This window comes from Odocoileus virginianus, chromosome 7, assembly GCF_023699985.2.
Source record: "Odocoileus virginianus isolate 20LAN1187 ecotype Illinois chromosome 7, Ovbor_1.2, whole genome shotgun sequence".
Classification (NCBI taxonomy): Eukaryota; Metazoa; Chordata; class Mammalia; order Artiodactyla; family Cervidae; genus Odocoileus; species Odocoileus virginianus.
This window is the reverse complement of record NC_069680.1, coordinates 46,440,019-46,459,691: the sequence shown is the minus strand read 5'-3', so window position 1 is coordinate 46,459,691 and position 19,673 is coordinate 46,440,019. Positions and strand designations below refer to the sequence as shown.

The following is a 19,673-nucleotide window of genomic DNA, read 5'->3' as shown; positions in this document are numbered from 1 at the left end:
CGCAGTGTCTTGCCCAAGTGACCTCCCCGAGCACATGGGTGACCTGGCGAGGCGGCACACTCGGAGGTCACCACTGTACACGGACAGCCTCAGACTTCATCTTCCTCCACTCCCCACCCCCCCACCACAACCCTGCCTGCTCCCTGTTAATGGTGGCCCTTGTTTGTCCCTTATTGTGGCAACACATCTGGCCACTCTGAGCATGATCTGTCTGCCCTCCTGCTTCTTTTCCAACACCCAGACTCACCTTGAAGCTGTGCTATTAAGGCAGCGTGTCATTGTCATGGCACCTAAAATTAAAAATCATACAACTGCAAAACTGGTGTTGCGTAAACAGAACATCCTATGACTTGCTCTAGACAGAGGGTGTGCTTCTCCCAGTCCTTGATGGCTTCCTCCAGGGCCCTTGTCAAGGAAGCATGGTTATCAATGACTCAGAGAAACACATGTCCAGAGTTGGCTCTTGGGTATGCTCTATGTATTCAGTTTTGTAAATAATATATAGATTAGATCAAGTTGTGATGTAAAATTTTAACTCAAATTGGATACTACTGGTTGGAATTTTACATTAACTACAAATAAGTGATTAGGAACAGAAGAAAAGAAATTGGAAAATTTTTGCTTAGTGCTATAAAGATTATGCTTAGATTTCTGCCTATATCTTGTGTTTTATAGCTTGTTAGTGAGGCATGGGCTAATGCAGAATGTACTGCATTTATGCAATTAGCAAATAACTGCTAGTTTTCATTTTTATCTATTATATTAGCAACAAAATGGCATTTAACTGGGTAAAGCTCCTACCTAAATATTTGAGTATTGTGACATCTCTACTTGCAAGGTTTGAGTGAAAGATTAGTCACAGATTAGTGAAAAAAAAGTTATCTTTTTGTTAAAATTGGCTTATTTGTATGAATTGTTGCTTTTTCACCAGTTTGTATGGTATGTCATCTAACATTTTCTGTTTTTTTTTTTTATAATAACCAAACTTCTCTATCTCAGCTGCAATAGTGTTCCATTTTACCACAGAGTATTTTATAATTAATGCTGTTGACTTTATACCCCAAAAGGGTCAAGAAATGGATATGTAATTTGGGGATGTTTCAATTTGTATGACAATGAAGTTAATCACAACAAGTAGAAAATCTGGGTGCTAATACAGGACAACTTCTGCTCTTTTTCTTTTCTGGATATAGTTCTGTTGGGGTATAAAGTATTAGGTATTTGTATTTTTGCTGTCAAAATAATGGACATAAATTTTAGAGTGTTCACAGCTAAGATCTCTGTATTTGTTTTTCAACTAACAACTAATTTTAAATGTATTGTATCTTTTATTACCTGTTCTCTTAGATTGTTTTTGCTAGTAACCCTTACTCAGCTTCCGCCTTTGGGGCTTGGACTGATAATTGCTTGTGTGGAACTGCAGTACTGTGACTAACCATGGAGCTCAATGCAGCTATTGCTTACAAATGCTTAAACTTTGTAGTTTGGACTTCTTTTTTTCTGTAATAACAACTTATTAAATCTAGTTGTATGAAGTACTGACACTTGTCATCCTTTGCACTTGCTAAGGAGTAGCTTGGAGTATATGGATTGCGTCTGAGAACATCTACACACTCCAGTTTGCTTGATGAGCTTTTTTAGGGGGCGGGGGGCACAAAATCCTTTACAGCAGGTTCAATATAGCAACATTCACCTTTTTAATAACGTGAAAAACACTCGTTTAAAAAAAATAACACTAGTGTATTTGAAACAGGAAGGTGTTTGTTGACACGAGTGAGTGTGTATGCAAGATTTTAAGGTGCAAGTGGGCTTTCATGCCAGCGCTTGCCACGGGAAACCAATTTTCAAAATCAAAACCAAGAACGTCAATGAAAACGTAAGTACGCCCCCTTCTGTTTTAATTTTTACGCTAGGCTCTCAGGGATCCTCTCGGAAAATGGGTCTTTTTTAACAATCCTGTAGTGACTTTGGACATGCCAGAAGCTCTCTTGTAGGCAATAACTCGGGTCCTTTTAGAAAACGGACCCCGAGTGGCCGCACGAAAGAATCCCCCGGGCGCTTTTATAACATTCAGGTGCCGGCATCCCAACCCCGAGCCGTTCAACGGTGAGGTGTGGGGTCTGGCGCAGGTGTTTTCCGTCCCAAGAGCCTCGGGCGCCCGAGGGGGCGGGGCCGGCGCCAAGCAGCGCCCCGCCTCTCGGGGTGTCCCGGCTCCGCCCTCCAGCCGCTCGACTTCGCAGGGGAGCCGGCCGGGCGGCGCGGGGCGGACGGGCTCCCTGTCCCGCCTCGCGCCTCTTCCCGCTGCTGGTCCCCAGAACCGGCCCCAGGGTGCCCTTCCCCGGTGGCCCCCGCGCGTGGCGGCGTCCCGCAGGTAAGCTAACCCGCGACTCATGCTCCCTCCCACCCGCCGCCCCCCGGGCTTCGGACTTGGGGCGCTGTGGCTTCAGCACCCGCCTTCCGAGTGGCGGGCGGCGTCCCGAGGCCTGAAGCTCGTGCGGGAGGCCCGCGGTTCAGCGCAGCCGCGTCTGCGGACTCCATCGACCATTTGGAGCTCTGTGACTGTACCTTGTGCAGCCCCCTCCAAAAAGGGGAGAGGATTTTACTGTTTCAGGTCCCTTTTACGCTTCGTTTTCCAAAAATATATTATGCCCTAAACAACAAATGGAATCCTATTTTCAGAATGTTAGTATGCTTTGGGCCCCATCTCCCAGCATAAGGATTCTGGGATCCTGGCTCGGAGGCGGCGTAGGTAAATGAACGGTGCTGAGATGACGATCAGCTGCCTATTTCCAGGAGAAGCCGGGAGGCCTGGCGTTTCTGGGGCGTGTGGTTGGAAGCGGCGGTTCTGAAGCAACCCCCTGGCTGGATGCTAACTAAGCGCTCGCCGAGGGGATGCGCAAGACAGACCCTGCCTGCTGAGAAGGCTGGGGTTATGTCTAAAGTACCTGCTTTACAGAAGGAAAAAACCTTACACGCAAGCGCTGATGGACAGCTTAAAGATTGTACCAGACCCATAGCACGTTGGGGTCACTTGGACACTTAAATTGGAAGACAATATATTTTTAACCAGAGCAGGTGTACTAAATAGGTTCATGATTACTCATGAGATGAGGGGAGTCCGAATTGAGGAGTCCTGTTCTTCAAAGGACTGTTGGGAAGGAAAACTGTTGGGTCTAATTTAGGCTCAGTGATTAGAAGCCTGTGGGTTAACTAGCAAAAGACATTAACATGAGAAAAGGCAAAGCTTGTTCATATGCACATAAATCCAGCAAAGAAGTGGTCCCTCCAAATTAGAGGTAGATGTTTATAATCTAATTTAATAGGGGAAGGAAGGGGGACAAAAGGAATTCTATGGGAAGATCAAATGGTTTATTTTTTAAATAAGCTTTCCAATGCAATTGTTTCTTAATTTGCAAATTAAAAAGATAGACTATAGTTGATTTACATTATTAGTTTCAGTGTACCACATAGGGATTCAATATTTTTATAGATTTAGGGAAGACGGGTTTTTAGGGGAGTAAATGGAAGCTCAACAAGTTTGTGATAATGTTTGTTTATGCAGGTGCAAGCGTTTTCTGTGTTCTTTGGTGAGTGCAGCTCCCCAGGAGAGAGCATTGATTGATTACAGCCTCACTCTCAGAAGCTTCTGCCTTTAGTCAGATAAGGGAAGCTTTGAAAATGCTTCTTTTGCCTCTGCTGAATTTCAGATGTCTTAAGTTTAAAATAATCTTCGCATCAACTCTGGGAGCCAAGGGATCCTCACAGATAAATGGCTGGAATGACTCACTGGGACAGGTAACTGAAAGTTACCTCTGTCCTGTCCCATTACATAGTATTGTGAAGGGAACAAAATTCCAAGTCTGGGCATTGTTTGTGTTTAGATAAAGACAAATATGTGTAACTGTTTGTCCCCGTGTAACTATGTGTAGCTTCACCTTAGTATTTAATTCCGGCCCACGTTGTCATGGCATTTTCTTTGCTGTTTCTGGTGGAATCCTTGGTTAAGATGGTTTTGAGCTGAACTGCTAATGCTAAGTATAAGGGAAACATTCCAGCTTGTCATCTTCAATGGAGGCCTGACTCCCTGGTCAAGTTCTGATCCCTAAGGCAGGGAGTTATCTTGTACACCTGGTTTCTCCTTTCAAAAGGGCCCTTCTGCTCAATTTCACTAGTCTACATTACGAGCGAAAAAGCCACAGTTTCAACACATACCCACAAGAAGGACTAACATTTAAAAGACCGAAACTATTAAGTATCAAGAAGAATCTAGTTAAGTTCTGATAGAGGTATAAAGTGGTACAACCATATTAGAAAACTTTTTGCAAGGGTTGAATGTGTATATCCTGTGACTGTCTTCTCACTCATGGGCACAAGCCCAACAGATGTATAGCATGATCCCAAGACACTATGAGAAAGGCAGCTTTATTCCTACAGCCCCCATCTGGATGCTGTCCACATGACCTGCACATTAGAATGGATACAAATGGAATACTGTGTAACAGCATAAGAATGAAAATCTATAAATGTATGCCACAGACTCAGTGTTGATCAAAATCAATGAGACAAAGAGTACATAACCTATGACTCCCATGTATATAAACGGGGAAGGAAAAACTGAAACGGGGCATGGAAGTGGCTGCAGGGTTGTGGTAACTCTCTTGATCTGGGTGTTGCATACAGGGTGTGTGCAGTTCGTGAAAATTCACTGAGCCATACACAGAAATCTGTGCACTTTTATGTGTTTCAGTGGAGCATTAAAACCAAAAGGGAGGCTCTGTGAAAGGTAAAAGCTGATGCTTGGCACAAATGCAGTTCTTTCCAGGCAACCTTCCTATCCCTGGACCAGATTTCTCTTCTGGCTCTTGTCTGCTACCAGGAGCCCATCCATACTGGCCTGCTTTCCCAATCACCCAAACCTCAGTCTCCCTGCTCCCCATCTTCCTCCCTCCCATCTCTAGGCTCCCCTCCACTCTTCCTTAAGCTTACCAACACCCAGGAGGATTTGTTTCGATTTAGTCAATTTGGAAAGAGAGATGGAAGAGAGAAATGGAGTTTAAAAACCTCCATCCACTAGTCTCTGCAGTTGATGGTTGAGCCTCAGACATTGAAAGCCATTTAATCTCACACGTACATATGCTGACTGACTGACATGCAGTCTTGTTTAACATGCAAGACTGTTGACCCCATTTCCATATTTACATAGCCGGATTGACCTTTTTTAATATTTACTTTATTTTTTTGGGGGGGGGGTCTTAGTTGCAGGGCTCAGGCTTAGTTGCCCTGCAGCGTGTGGGAACCCAGTTCCCCCACCAGGATCGAACCCGTGTCCCCTGCATTGGAACACAGATTCTTAATCACTCGACCACCAGCAAGTCCCTTGATTGACTTTTTAACATTATACTTTCTTTTGTTTTTAGATACATGTAGATTCAGATACTGTTGTAAGAAATAAGACAGAGATCCCATGTATTCTTCACCCAGTTTCCCCCTACCATCTTGCAAAACTGTATTAAATATTATGCCCAAAATACTGACATTGATACGGACAAAATGAAAGCATTTCCATCACCGTAAGAACACCCACTACCCTCACTCTCCCATCCTCCTAAATCCATGGCGATGACTTATCTGTTCTCCAGTCCAGTAACTTTCTCATTTCAAGAATGGAATATAGGGAATTCTCTGGCAGTCCAGTGGTTAAGACTCCATGCTTCCACTTCAGGGCAGCACAGGTTTGATCCCTGGTCAGGGAATTAAGATCCTGCATCCAGCATGCTGCTCAGCCAGGAAAAAAAAAAAGGAAACATACAGTGTATAACCTTTGGGACTGGCTTTTTTCGATCATAATTCTCTAGAGATTCATCTTGGTTATTGTATTTATCAGCAGTTTGTTCCTTTTGATTCAGTGCAATCGCTCAGTCGTGTCCAACTCTTTGCGACCCCATGGACTGCAGCACAATAGGCCTCCCTGTCCATCACCAACTCCTGGAGCTTACTCAAGCTCATGCCCATTGAATCATCCAACTATCTCATCCTCTGTCGTCCCCTTCTCCTCCTGCCTTCAGTTTTTCCCAGCATCAGGGTCTTTTCAAATGAGTCACCTCTTTGCATCAGGTGGCCAAAGTATTGGAGTTTCAGCCTCAACATCAGGCCTTCCAATGAATATTCAGGACTGATCTCCTTTAGGATGGACTGGTTGGATCTCCTTGCGGTCCAAGGGACTCTCAAGAGTCTTCTCCAACACCACAATTCAAAAGCATCAATTTTTCGGTGCTCAGCCTTCATGGCATGGATGCACCATGGTTCGTTTAACCACTTGCTCGAAGGACATCTGGATTGTTTCCAGCTTCAAACTATGAGAGAGAAAGCTTCTGTAAACATTCATGTACAGGTTTTCATGTGAACGTGTCTTCATTTTCTCTGGGGTAAATGCCCAGGAGTGCAGTCACAGGATCGTATGGTATTTTCATGTTTACTGTTGGAGAAACTATCAAAATGTTTTCTAGAGTCCAGTGCACCTTTCTACACATGAATCGAAATGTGTGATGATGCAGTTTCTCTGTACCCAGGGTTTGGTTTTGTCGCTGCCTTTCAGCTTAGCCATTCTGACACGTGTGCAACTTTGCAGCCATTGTTTTAATTTGCATTTCCCTAGCGGCTAATGATGTTGAACATTTTTTCATGTGCACATTTGTCATCTCTGTGTCCTCTTCAGTGAAACGTCTCTGCTGTTGCCCATTTTCTAACTGGTTTGGGTTTTTTTTTATCATTTTTTATTCACTTTACTTGATCAAGTAGTTCAGAGCTCCCATACACCCCTTTCGGTCCTCTCCCCTCAGGTTGCCCCTATTAATAACTCAGAGCGGTACGTTTGTTACAGTTGATCAGCCAATATTGATAAATTATTAACTAAAGTCCGCAGTTTATGTTAGGATTTATTCTTTTTTAAATTTATTTTTATTGATGGATAGTTGAACTAGTTTTGTTAATTACTTCTATACAGCAAAGTGACCCAGTTATACATATTCTTTTCCATTAGGCTTTATCATAGAATATTGAATATACAGTAGGACCTTGTTGTTTATCCATTCTATATGTGTGTGTGTGTGTGTATATATATATATAAGGTTTACTTTTATGTTGTACATTTCTATGGATTTTGACAAATGCATAATGTCATGCCTCCCCCATTATAGTACTCTATAGAATAGTTTCACTGCCCTAAAATTTCTGTGAGCGTCCCCTTTCCCCTTGCGGTCACTCTTCTTTTTACCCTCTGTATAGTTTCAGCCTTTTGCAAAATGTCATGTAGTTGGAATCATACAGTACCTAGCCTTTTCAGACTGGCTTCTTTCACTTAGTAATATGCATTTCAGTTTTCTCCAAGCCTTCTCATGGCTTGAAAGCTCATTTCTTTTTAGTGCTAAATAATATTCCGTTGTCGGGATGTACCACAGTTTACGGCTGAAGGGCTTCTTGGTTGCTTCCTGTTTTAGCAGTTATAAATGAAGCTGCTATAAATATGCAGCTTTTTGTGTGGACAGAAGTTTTCAGCTAATTTGGGTAAACACCTATGAGCACAGTTGCTGGCTGGATCATATGATAAGCATATGCTTAGCTTTGTAAGAGACTGCCAGGCTGTCTTCCAAAGTGATTGTACCATTTTGCACCCCCACCAGAAATGACTTCCTATTGCCCTACCTCCTTCTCAGCATTTGGTTCCATCAGTGTTTTGAGTTTTAGCTATTTGAAAAGGTGTGTAGTGGCATCTCATTGCTTTAATTCACAGTTCTCTGATGACATATGAGGTTGCTTTTTGTGTGCTTATTTGCCATCTGTATTATCATTGATGAGAAGTCTTTTGAAGTCTGTTGAGTTTGTTAGCCTATTTTTTACTTTGTTTTCTTATTGTTGAGTTTTTAGAATTCTTTGTGTATATTAGATACAGGTCCTTTATATGTTTTGGAGATAAAGTTCAGCTTATCAATTTTGTCTTTCATGAACCATGCTTTTCATGTTGTATCTAAAAACTCCCAAACCCATAGGTCATCTATGTTATTTTCTGGAAGTTCTATACTTTTGCTTTTAACATTTATGTTTGAGTTAATTGTGAAAGGTGTAAGGTTTGTGTCTAAATTCACCTCTTTGCATGTGGATGTCCAGATGTTCCAGCACCATTTGTTGAAAAAACCATCTTTTATCCATTGAATTGCCTTTGCTGCTTTGTCAAAAGATTGGTTGACTGCATTTATGAGGGTCTATTTTGGGGCTCTACATTTTGTTTCATCAGCTTTCCAGGTGGCTCATTTGTAAAGAATCCACCTGCAATGCAGGAGATGTGGGTTCAATCCCTGGATTGGGAAGATTCCCCAGAGAAGGAAATGGCAACCCACTCCAGTAATCTTGCCTGGGAAATCCCATGGTGGGCTATAGTCCATGGGGTACCAAAGAATTGGACATTCTGCTCCATTGTTGTATTTGTCTGTTCTTTTTTTTTTTTTTTTTACTTTTATTTGCATTTATTTTCTGCGGCATTTATTCCCGGGCCATAAGTTTTTGTTTTTTCAGTTTCTTCTGGGATATCTTTTTCTTCTGTGCAACCTCCTCCGCTGGTTTAGGAACAATCTGTTCTTTTTCAGTAAGGATCATCTCAATGTGGCAGGGAGAGCTCATGTAGGGGTTGATCCGACCGTGAGCTCTGTAAGTCCTGCCCTGAGCTGCATCTTGGGGGCTTTGTTCACTTGGATGTGCTCAATGACCAGAGAATCTACATCTAAGCCCTTAAGTTCAGCATTACTCTCTGCATTTTTGAGCATGTGTAGTAAAAATTCAGCACTCTTTTTGGGCCACCGACCCTGCGTCCAGCCCCACTGTTTGGCCTGTGCACACCTACCAACTCCACCATTGTAACGACGGAATGGCACACATTGCTTCTTTAAAGTGACATCCTTCAGATACTTGGTGGCTTTTCGGATATGCATACCCTTTATGGCCTGGGCAGTCTCACGAGTGTTCTTAAAGTGAACACGAAGATTTGAACCTCTTGATTTGCATGATTTTGTGGGGTTTTCTGGGTCGAGTGAATAGCGCACCATTTTCAAGGGTCAGCTCAGGCCGCTTGCCGGAAAAGCTATTTGTTCTTTTGCCAGCACTACACCATCTTGATTACTGTGATATTGTATTAAAGTCAGGTAGTGTCAGTCTCACAGCTTGGTTCCTTTTCAGTGTTGTGTTGGATATTGTAGATTCTTTTCTTTTATATACAAACTGTAGAATCAGTTTATCAGGATCCACAAAATTCTGGTATTTGGGTTGGGACTGCACTGAATCTGTCGATTGGCCCAGGAAGAACTGATATCTTTAACAGTTGAGTCTTCTTCTTTTTTTTTAGAATATGTAGTTTTCCTCATAAATCTTGCACATATAGTTTAGATTTATACCTAAGCATTTCATTTCAGGGTGATAAGGTTGATATATAGAAAAGCAATCAACTTTTAATTTTTTTTAGCCTTATGTCCTGAAACTTTGTTATATAATCTCTCACAAATTCCACGGGTTTTTTGTTTGGTCAATTCTTTGAGGTTTTCTGCATAGACAACCCTGTGTTAAATGCAAACAAAGACAGTTTGATGTCTTCCTTCCCACTATTTTCTTTTTTTTCATATTGTTTTAGCTAGGACTTCCAGTATAATAGTGAACAGGAGTGGTGAGAAAAAGACATCTTTACCTTGTTTCCAATCTTAGGGGGAAAGCATCTAGATTATTAGCCTTAAGTATGATGTAAACTATAGGTTTTTCATAATTGTTCTTTATCGAGATGAGAAAGTTCCTCTCTATTGCTGGTTTTTATAATGAATAGGTGTTGGGTTTTGCCAAATGCCTTTCCTAAATCTTTTGAGATGATGATACAGTTTTTCTTGATTTTTAAGTAGTGAACCAGTCTTTTATACTTGGAATAAATCCCACTTGGCCATGGTGTATATAATTTTGTTTGTACATAATTGGATTTGATTTGCTAATGTTTTGTTGGAGATATTACATCTGTGTTCATGAAAGATACTGGTCTACAGTTTTGCTTTCTCGTAATGCCTTTATTTGATTTTATGTTAGAGTAATGCTATCCTCGTAGAATGAGTTGGGATGTGTTTCTTATGCTTCTGGTTTCTGAAAGACATTGTGGAGAATTGACGTCATTCCTTCCTTCAGTGTTTGGTCGAATTCATTAGTGAAACCACCTGAGTCTGGTGCTTTCTGTTTTAGAAAGTTATTAACAGTTGATTCAGTCTCTTTAATAGATGTAGGTCTATTATCTGTTTTTCCTTGTGTGAGTTTTGGTAGATTATACCTTTCAAGGAATTGATCTGTTTCATGTAAATTATCAAATTTATGGGCATAGAGATAGAGTTGTTCACGATCCTTTATTAACCTTTTAATGTTCATAGACTTGGTGCTGGTGGGTTCTCCTTCACTTGTGATATTAGTCATCGATGCCTTCTCTCTCTCTCTCTTTTTTTTTTCTTTTGGTTAGCCTAGCTGGGTAGAGGTTTATCAATTTTATTGATCTTTTCAAAAGAGCCAGCATTTTTGGTTTCATTTTCTCTATCTTCCTGTTTTCAATGTCATTGATTTTTTTGCTATCATTTTTAATTTATTTAAAAATTGTTATTGATGTATGGTTGATTTACAATGTTGTGTTAATTCTTCTGTATAGCAAAAATGACTCAGTTATGTAAGTATATGCACACACACACACATATATATTCTTTTCTGTTACGGTTTGTCACATGATGTTGAATATGGTTCCCTGTGCCATACAGTAGGACCATATTGTTTATCCATCCTATATATAATAGTTAGCCTCTGCTAATCTCAAACTCTCATTCTTCCCCTCCCCTCCCTGTTCCGCCGCCCCCGACCTTGGCAACCACAGATCTGTTCTCTGAGAGTCTGTTTTTGTTTTGTAGATACGTTGACTTGTATCATATTTTAGATTCTACATATAAGTGATATCATTTGGTTTTTCTCTTTTTTAGCTTCCTTCACTTGGTATGATGATCTCTAGGTCCATTCATGTTGCTGCAAATAGAATTACTGCATTCTTTTGATGCAGAGTCATATTCCATTGTTTATATTCACCACATCTTCTTAATCCATTCATCTATCAATGGACATTTAGGTTGTTGCCATGTCTTGGCTATTGTAAATAGTGCTGCTATAAACATAGGAGTAGATGTGTCTATTCAAATGTAGGTTTTTCTGGGTATATGCCCAGGAATGGGATTCTTGGGTCATATGGCAACTCTGGTTTTTTGAGGAACCTCCACATTGGCTGCACCAATTAACATTCCTACCACAATGTAAGAGGGTTCCCTTTTCTTCACATCCTCTCCAGCGTTTTATTTGTAGACTTTTTAATGATGATCCTTCTCACTGATGTGAAGCTGTGTCTCATTGCATTTCTCTAATCATTAGTGATGTTGACCATCTTTTCATATGCTTTTTGGCCATCTGTTTCTTCTTTGGAAAAATGTCTATTTGGATCTTCTACTCATTTCCGATTGGGTTGTTTGTTATTGCTATTGACTTGTATAAACTATTTGTATATTTTGGATATTAAGCCCTTGTCAGTCACATCGTTTGCAAATAATTTCTTCCATCCAGTAGGTTTTCTTTTCATAGAAGAGATGTTTTTTATGTTTTCCTTTGCTATGCAAAAGCGTGTAAGTTTGATTAGGTTCCACTTGATTGTTTCTGTTTTTATTTCTATTGCTTTGGGAGACAGACCTTAGAAAACATTAGTACAATTTATGTCAGATAACTTTTTGCCTGTGTTTTCTTCTAGGCGTTTTATGGTGTTGTGTCTTATGTTTAAGTCTTTAAGCCATTTTGAGTCTATTTCTGTGTATGATGAGACTTCATTGATTTTCATGTGGCTGTCCAACCTTCCCAACACCATTTGCTGAAGAGACTTTCTTTTCTCCATTGTATATTCTTGCCTCCCTTGTTGAAGGTAAATTGACTGTAAGCGTGTGGGCTCTCTATTTCTGGGCACTCTGTTCTGTTCCATAGGTTTGTAGGTCTGTTTTTGTGTTATTACCATGCTGTTTTGATTACCATAGTTGTGTATTAGGTTTGTGCAAACATAATTTTGGTTGTGAACCGTGAATTTTAAATCACCATAACTAGGCTCAAGCACATTAATTAAAATAGGAACCATTACAATCAACATATTTTTGTCAAAAGAAATAAGTTTGTTTATTCCTGTGGCATAAAAATCCATGCTTCAGGATTCAACGAACTCTTCGAAAACTTTTTCTGCCTCCTGCTGGTTGTGGAAGGGTTTTCCCTGCAAAAAGTTGTCGAGATGCTTGAAGAAGTGATAGTTGGTTGGCAAGAGGTCAGGTGAATATGATGGATGAGGCAAAATTTTGTAGCCCAATTCGTTCAACTTTCGAAGCATTGCTTGTGTGACATGCAGTTGGGCATTGTCTGGAGAAGAATTGGGTCCTTTCTGTTGACCAATGCTTACTGCAGGCATTGCAATTTTTGGTGCATCTCATCAATTTGCTGAGCACACTTCTCAGATGTAATGGTTTTGCCAGGATTCAGAAAGCTGTAGTGAATCAGACAGGCAGCAACCACCAAGCAGTGACCATGAACTTTTTTTGGTGCAACTTTGGCTTTGGGAAGTGCATTGGAGCTTCTTCTCGTTTCCAAACACTGAGCTGGTCATCTCTGATTGTTGTTGTATAAGATCTGTTTTTCATCACACATCACAATCCAATTGAGAAATGGTTTGTTGTTGTTGCATAGAATAAGAATGTGTGTGTATGTGTTAGTCGCTTAGTCGTTTTCAGCTCTTTGTAACCCCATGGACGGTAGCCCGCCAGGCTCCTCTGTCCGTGGAATTCTCCAGGCAAGGTTACTGGAGTGGGTTGCCATTTACCATTCCAAAATAAGAGAAGCACTTCAAAATGACACTTCTTAAATTTCCAGTCAGCTAAGGAGGCGCCCACTTATCAGTCTTTTTCATCCTTACAATTTGCTTCAAATGCCAACCACTGTAGAATGGTTGGTGTTGAGTTCTTCAGCAGCTTGTCATGTAGCTGTAAGAGGCTCGGCTTCGATGACGGCTCTCAGTTGGTCGTTGTCAACTTCTGATGGCTGGCCACTGCACTCCTCATCTTCAAAGCTCTCGTCTCTTTGGCAGAACTTATTGAACCACCACTGCACTGTACGTTCGTTAGCAGTTCCTGGGCCAAATGCATTGTTGATGTTACGAGTTGTTTCTGCTGCTTTATGACCCATTTTGAACTCAAAATCACTTGTCTTATCTTTTTGTCTATCATCATTTCCATAATCTAAAATACATATAAAATAAACAGCAAGTAATAAGTCACTAGCAAAAAAAAGTGGAAAATAGGCATTAAAATGATGTGTGACATAACCACATTTAAGAATGTATTCCAGTATCACATGGCAAAGTGCAACAATGCAAAACCGCAGTTACTTTTGCACCAATCTAATGGCGTTGTCTGAAGTCTGGGAGGGTTATTCCTCCTGCTTTGTTCTTTTTCCTCAGGATTGCTTTGGCAGTTCTGGGTCTTTTAGGTTGTGGTTGTTCAATCGCCAAGTCGTGTCTAACTCTTCACGACCCCATGGCCTGCAGCACACCAGGCCTTCTGGTCCCTCACCATCTCCCGGAGTTTGCCCTAGTTCATATCCATTGAATCGGTGATGCCATCCAACTGTCTCATCCTCTGTCGCCCTCTTCTCCTCCTGCCTTCAGTCTTTTCCAGTGAGTCAGCTGTTTGAATTGGAGCTTCAGCTCCAGCATCAGTCCTTCCAGTGAATATTCAGGGTTGATTTTCTTTAGGATTGACTGGTTTGATCTTGCTTTCCAAAGGACTCTCAAGAGTCTTCTCTAGCACCAAAGTTTGAAAGCATCAGTTCTTTGGTGCTCAGCCTTCTTTATTGTCCAACTCTCACATCTGTCATGACCGCTGGAGAGACAATAGCTTTGACTATGTGGACCTTTATTGGCCAAGTGATGTCTTTGCTTTTTTTTTTTCTTTTTTTTTTTAATTGGTTGGAGGCTAATTACTTTACAATATTGTAGTGGTTTTTGCCATGCATTGACAGGAATCAGCCATGGATTTACATGTATTCCCCATCCCGATCCCTCCTCCCACCTCCCTCTCCACCGGATGCCTCTGGGACTTCCCAGTGCACCAGCCCTGAGCACTTGTCTCATGCATCCAACCTCATAGCTTTCCTGCCAAGAAGCAGTCATCTTTTAGTTTCATGGCTGCAGTCACCATCCACAGTGATTTTAGAGCCTGAGAAGTGGAACTCTGTCACTGCTTCCACCTTTTCCCCTTCAGTTTGCCATGAAGCGATGTTTCCGGATGCCATGATCTTAGTTTTTTGATATTGAGTGTTAAGCCAGCTTTTTCACTCTCCTCCTTCACCCTCATCAAAAGGCTTTTTAGTTCCTCTTTGCATTCTGCCATTAAAGTGGTATCATATGCATATCTGAGGTTGTAGATATTTTTCCTGGCAGTCTTAATTCCAGCTTGTAACCCATCCAGCCTGGCATTTCGCATCTTGTGCTCTGCACATAAGTAAAATAAGCAGAGTGACAATAAACAGCCTTATCGTACTCCTTTCTCAATCTTGAAACAGTCAATTGTCCGATACAGGGTTCTAACTGTTGTATCTTGACTCACATTCTGGCTTCTCAGGAGACAGGTAAGATGGTCTGGTAGTTCCATCTCTTTATAAGTTTTCCATAGTTCATTATGATCCACAGAGGCAAAGGCTTTAACGTAATCACTGAAACAGAGGTAGATGTTTTTCTAGAATTCCCTTGCTTTCTGATGGGAATGATTCTGCGAATGTCAGCAATTTGATCTCTGCTTCCTCTGCCTTTTCTAAACCCAGCTTGGACATCTGGAAGTTCTCAGTTCCCGTAATGCTGAAGCCTAGCTTGGAGGATTTTGAGCATGACCTTACTAACATGGGGTATGAGTGCAGTTGTCCGGTGGTTTGAACATTCTTTAATACTGCTCTTTTGGGGAATTGGGATGAGGATTGACCTTTTCCAGTCCTGTGGCCACTGTTGGGCTTTCCAAATTTGCTGACATATTGAGTGCAGCACTTTAATAGCATCATCTTTTAGAATTTTAAATAGTTCTGCTGGAATTCCATTGCCTCCACTAACTTTATTGGCAGCAGTGCTTCCTAAGACCCACTTCACACTCCAGAGTATCTGGCTCTAGGTGAGAGACTACACCTTTGTAATTATTCAAGTCATTAAGACCTTTATTGTACAGTTCTTCTGTGTATTCTTTCCATCTCTTTTTGATCTCTTCTGCTTCTATTAGGTCTTTACTGTTTCTGTCCTTTATTGTGCCTGTCTTTGGAGGGAATGTTCCTTTGTTATTTCCAATCTTCTTGAACAGATCTGTAGCCTTACCCTTTCTGTTGTTTTCCTCTATTTCTTTGCACTGTTCATTGAAGAAGGCCTTCTTGTCTCTCCTTGTTATTCTCTGGAACTCTGCATTTAGTTGGGGATACCTTTCCCTTTCTCTGTTGCTTTTTGCTTCTCCTTTCCTCAGCTATTTGTGAAGCACTCAGACAACCATATTGCCTTCTTGCATTTCGTTTTATTTGGGATGGTTTTGTTTACCGCCTCCTGTACAATATCAGGCACCTCTATCCATAGTTCTTCAGGCACTCTGTTTGCTAGGTCTAATCCCTTGAATCTATTCATCTCCTCCGCTATATATTCATAGGAGATTTGATTTAAGTCATAACTGAAGGGCCTAGTGGTTTTCCCTGCTTTCTTGAGTTTAAGCCTGAATTTTGCTCTGAGGAGCTAATGATCTGAGTCACAGTCAGCTCCAGGTCTTGTTTCTGGTGGCTGTATACAGCTTTTCTATCCTCGACTTCAAAGGATGTAATCAATCTGATTTTGGTATTGACCATTTGGTGACGTCCATGTGTTAAGTCGTCTCTTGTGTTGTTGAAAAAGGGTGTTTGTTATGACCAGTGCGTTCTCCTGGCAGAATTCTGTTAGCCTTTGCCCTACTTCATTTTGTACTCCGCGGCCAAACTTGCCTGTTACTCCAGGTATCTCTTGACTTCCTACTTTTGCATTCCAGTCCATCTTTATTTGGTGTTAGTTCTAGAAGGTCTTGTAGGTCTTCACAGAACTGTTCAACTTCAGCTTCTTCAGCATTACTGGTCGCAGTGTAGACTTGGATTAATGTGATATTGAATGGTTTGCCTTGGAAACAAATTTGAGATCATTCTGTCTTTGATGTTGCCCCCAAGTACTGCATTTTGGACTCTCTCGCTGACTGTGAGGGTTACTCCATTTCTTCTGAGGGATTCTTGCCCACAATAGTGGATACAATGGTCATCCAAATTAAATTCACCCATTCCTGTCATTTTTAGTTCACTGATTCCTAAGATGTCGATGTTTACTCTTGCCATCTCCTGCTTGACCACATCCAGTTTACCTGGATTCATGGACCGAACATTCCAGGTTCCTGTGCAATTCTGTTGTTACAGCATCAGATTTTACTGTTTTTAGTAAAAGTACTATTTTACTATTTTACATCCTTTATTATTTTATAATTCTCAGCATAGAAGTCTTTCACCTCCTTGGTGAGGTTTATTCCTGAGTGGTTTTTTTGGATCCAGTTTTGAAAGAGGTTGTTTACTTACATTCTCTTTCTGATATTTTATTGTTAGTGTAAAAAAATGTAACCAATTTCTGTCTGTTAATCTTGTATCCTGCTACCTTGTTGAATTTCTCAGTTCTGGTAGTTTTTGTGTAGAGTCTTTAGGTTTTTCTGTATGTAGTATCCTGTTGTCTGCATATAATGACAATTTTACCTCTTCCCTACCAATTTGTGTTCTTTTATTTATTTTTTCTCTACTTGCTGTAGCTAAGACTTCCAATACTATGTTGAACAGAGTGGGCATCCTTGTCTTGTTCCAGATTTTACCATTGAGTATTCTCCTGGCTGTGGGTTTGTCATAAATAGTTTTTATTATATTGAGATGTGTTCCCTCTGTACCTACTTTGTTTGTTTTTATCAGGAATGGATGTTGAATTTTATCAAGTGCTTTTTCTGTATTTATTGAGATGATCTTATGGCTTTCTCCTTTCTTTTGTTTATGTGGTGTATCACACTGAACCATCCTTGTGACCCTGGGATGAATCCAGCTGGTCGTGGTGTGTATCCATTTTTATGTGTTGTTGGATTTGGCTTCCTTTTATTTCATTGAGAATTTTTAGATCTATATCCATCAAAGATATTGGCCTGCAATTTTATTTTTTGTGTCTTTGTCTGGTTTTGGTATCAGGATGATGGTGACTTCCCTTCATTTTTTTCTTCTGCTTGCATTAGGTTTATTTACTTTACTTTCTCTAGTTTACTAAAGTGAAAGCTTAAGTTTTGATTTTAGATCTTTTGTCATTTATAATATAAAATATTATAAGATGATAATTTGTGTTTTCATTTAGTTCAAAATATTAATTTGATTTCTATTGAGAGTTTTTCCTTTGCCTCATGTGTTATTTATAAATATGTTGTGTAATCTCCAAATATGTTTTGAATTTTCCAACTATCTTTCTTCTGTTGATTACCAGTTTAATTCCATTGTGATCTGAGAGCATGCTTTGTATGATATTTATTCAAGTTTGTTGAAGTGTGTGTTATGGCCCAGAACATGGCCTGTCTTGGTCAATAATCCATGTCAATTTGAGAAATATGTATATTCTGCTGCTGTGTTTGTTCAGTCGCTCAGTCATGTCCAACTCTTTGCAACTCCATGGACTGCAGCATGCCAGGCCTCCCTGTCCATCACCAACTCCGGAGTTTGCTCAAACTCACATCCTTTGAGTCAGTGATGCCATCAGCCATCTCATCCTCTATTGTCCCCTTCTCCTCCTGCCTTCAATCTTTCCCAGCATCAGGTTCTTTTCCAATGAATCAGTTCTTCGCATCAGCTGGCCAAAGTATTGGAGCTTCAGCATCAGTCCTTCCAGTGAATATTCAAGGTTGATTTCCTTTTGGATAGACTGGTTAGATCTCCTTGCGGTCCAAGGGACTCACAAGAGTTTTCTCCAGCACCACAGTTCAAAGGCATCAATTCTTCGGTGCGCAGCCTTTTTTGTTGTCTAGCTCTCACATCTGTACATGACTACTGGAAAAATCATAGCTTTGACTATATGGACTTTTGTCAGCAAAGTAGTGTCTCTGCTTTTTAATACACTGTCTCGGTTTGTCATAGCTTTTCTTCCAAGGAGTAAGTGTCTTTTAATTTCATGGCTGCAGTCACTGTGCAGTGATTTTGGAGCCCAAGAAAATAAAATCTGTCGTTTTTTCCACATCTGTTTTCCATGAGGTGCTGGGACCAGATGCCACGGTTTTCATTTTTTTGATGCTGAGTTTTAAGCCAACTTTTTCACTCTCCTCTTTTACGTTCATCAAGAGGCTGTTTAATTCCTCTTTACTTTCTGCCATTAGGGTGGTGCCATCTGCATATCTGAGGATATTGATATTTCTCCAGGCAATCTTGATTCCAGCTTGTGCTTCATCCAATCTGGCATTTTGCATGATGTACCCTGCAAGTAAGTTAAATAAGCAGGTGACAATATACAGCTTTGACATACTCCTTTCCCAATTTTGAACCAATCAGTTGTTCCATATCTGGTTCTCATTGTTACTTTTCTCAGGAGGCAGGTAAGGTGGTCTGGTATTCCCATCTCTTAAAGAGTTTTCCACAGTTTGTTGTGATCTACACAAAGATTTAAGCATAGTCAATGAAGCAGAAGTAGATGTTTTTCTGGAATTCTGTTGCTTTTTCTATGATCCAAAGGATGTTGGCAATTCAATCTCTGGCTCTGCTCCCTTTTCTAAATCCAGCTTGTACATCTCAAAGTTCTCGGTTCACATGCCATTGAAGCCTAGCTTGAAAGATTTTGAGCATTACTTTGCTAATGTGTGAGATGAGTGCAATTGTGTGGTAGTTTGAACATTTTTTGGCATTGCTCTTCTTTGTGATTAGAATGACAACTAACCTTTTCAAAAGTCCTATGGCCACTGCTGAGTTTTCCAAATTTGCTGGCATATTGAGTGCAGCTCTTTCACAGCATCATCTTATAGGATTTGAAATAGCTCAGCTGGAATTCCATCACCTCTACTAGCTTTGTTTGTAGTGATGCTTCCTAAGGCCCACTTGACTTCACATTCCAGGAGGTCTGGCTCTAGGTGAGTGATCACACCATCGTGGTTATCTGGGTCATTAAGATCTTTTTTATATAGTTCTTCTGTGTATTGTTGCCACCTGTTCTTAGTATCTTCTGCTTCTGTTAGGTCCAATTCTACTATATCCTTACTGATTTTTTGCCTGCTGGATCTTTCAGTTTTTGATGGAGATGTGACACCTCCAACTATAACAGTGGATTTATCTGTCTGTCCTTTCAGTTCTATCAGTTTTTGTCTCAAGTATTTGGATGGTCTGTTGTTAGAGCCATGTCCTAAGCATAGTTATTTTTCTTGGAGACTTGATTCATTTATCATTTATGTAATGCCCCTTTCTATCGTGGATAATTTCCCTTATTCTGAAAGTTGCTGTGTCTAAAGTTAATGGAA

At 40.6% G+C, this 19,673-nt stretch overlaps 1 long non-coding RNA gene across 1 annotated transcript in view; it reads left to right on the top strand.

Moving 5' to 3' along the window:
• The first annotated feature begins 2,213 nt into the window (after nt 1-2,213).
• Nucleotides 2,214-19,673, top strand: part of LOC139036043 (uncharacterized) — a 31,945-nt gene continuing 14,485 nt past the window's right edge. The window contains exon 1 of the long non-coding RNA XR_011488741.1: nt 2,214-2,371. This is a non-coding gene — a long non-coding RNA (uncharacterized lncRNA). The remainder of the gene's footprint in view (nt 2,372-19,673) is intronic.